The sequence below is a fragment of the Olea europaea genome, chromosome 7 (assembly GCF_002742605.1).
Source record: "Olea europaea var. sylvestris chromosome 7, O_europaea_v1, whole genome shotgun sequence".
NCBI classification, from domain to species: Eukaryota; Viridiplantae; Streptophyta; class Magnoliopsida; order Lamiales; family Oleaceae; genus Olea; species Olea europaea.
In genome coordinates, this window is record NC_036243.1 from 6,679,224 (window position 1) to 6,681,440 (window position 2,217).

The following is a 2,217-nucleotide window of genomic DNA, read 5'->3' on the forward strand; positions in this document are numbered from 1 at the left end:
TAGTGTGTGTGTGTGTGTGTGTGTGTGTGTGTGTGTGTGTGTGTGTGTGTGTGTGTGTGTATATATATATATATATATATATATATATATATATAGAGAGAGAGAGAGAGAGAGAGAGAGAGAGCGACGTGGTTTCTGCATTGCAGAGAGAGAGAGGGAGAAAGATGGTTTATGGTATAGAGAGGGACGTGGTTTGAATGATAGGGATGGGTACATGCAGAGAGAGACATGATATGAAATGCTGTATAATTGAAATATGGACGATCCAGATTGCATCACATGAAATAAGCAATTAGTTTATAATAAACTTATTTTTATTAATTTTAAAATAAATAATTACCACCTGATTTTAGAAATTTAAATCTAACCACTCTACTTTTGAAATGTAAAGTTCATAAGTAGGGTTTTGTGTAATATTACCAGGAAAATCACATAATTACTACGTTATAAGAACTTATTTCATAATTGACAAACTCTTTTAACACTTTCATAAATCAAGAGATAAATTAAAAATATTAAATATATAATTATATAATATAATATACACTAAATTTGGATTAAAAAAACACCAATCTTCTAAAAATTAGTTAATATACCATATTTTAAGATATTTATTACTTTCACATATAATCAAACATGATTTTCTCTCTCTACACAATGAGTTCCCTAAAACTCTCTTTCTCTCTACACAATGAGTTCACCAAAAACTCTTCAGAATCACGAAAATTTTACGGTCATTCCTCAATTTCAAGCTCCAATCAATCAATAACGTCACAATCTCGTCAACATACTTCTAATTTTCATTATATTAGATAAAGTTGAAGCTCGACTATGGAATAATTGGATTTATCCGAAGCAAAAATTGAAGTTTTGTGATTTGATTTCGAAGGTAAGGCTATAATTACTTAATATGAGCTTATGATTTTGAAAAATTTGATGTTTTTGAAGCTAATGAAATATTTATCCAAACATGATAAGAGATTTCTCGTCGTTAAAAAAAAGCTATAATTTGCCCAATGTGTGACATGTGTTTTCTCATTAACCATTGGTAGTGTGCAATTTTAATTTTCAATTTACAGTTATGACATGTTGATCTGTTACTATCTGTGACCATTTATATGATTCATTCACATTGATACATGTTTTTGTTAACTGTGACTAGTTGTGATTACCAAATTAAATAGGTTGTGACCTATATGTTAAATGCCTTGACAATTCATAAGTAAAATTAGTTTATTGTGTGATCAATGTCATTGCATTGAAAATTGATTCTCTGCAACCTTATGTTTGTTGACTGTACCTTTTTTGTATTACGGATTTTTCGTTCAATTATTATTTTGTTAAGAATTTGTTGGGCTGATATTTTGAAGATGCAACTTTAATTATATTGTTGGGAAATACTGAGATGATGAAAAGTGGCAGATTGATGGTCAGTGATGTTACGTTATTGAGCTATTTCATTTAAATACGTAATAGCTCTTATGTATTTCAAGAGATAGCTATTAGGTTTACTTGTGTTGTTTCTCTCTAGTTCTTCCTCTTCTTCGAGTTCCCTTTAATTTTTATTTTTTGTGTGAGTTTGATTTAAATTGAGTGCTTGAGGGTGTGGATACTGCTCTTAGTAAGTAGAGTGAGAGATCTATGTATTTGAATGGTTTTCTAGTTTGATACTTTGTGTATTTACCTGTAATCTTACACGTTTTGATTGTGCTAGTGAATTTAGAGCGTTAAAAATAAATGTGAATGCTCGACATGGCGATTATGCCTTTTGGCTTAATATGTGGGACTTCAAGATGAAAAATCTTAGTGTTCTTACTTTTTTTATTTTGAAGTTTATTTGTTATTTGTTCATTTTAAGACCATAAGTAGTATCAAAGTCTTTGATACGAAGGAAAACTTGTTAGAACCATTGCTCATAGCTTCGATATCGTTTTAAACCCTAGATCTAAAATCTTAAGGGTGGTCGTTTTTACTGGAGGCATAAAGTAGGTCCTAATATTCTCTGTTCTATCGTGTACTCTTTTAACTTTTGGCAACTATTCCAACCCTAATTTGAATATTTTTTTGAATCTGTTGCTATATTCTTGGATCTCTTTAAAGAAACTATCATAGATCTACATTTGTCTAGGGTTTCGTGCGAGAACCTAAGTTGACTAGTTTTTGTGTTTCTTCAAGATTCTTACATATTTGTGTGACGGTACGGTATATTGTCCTTAC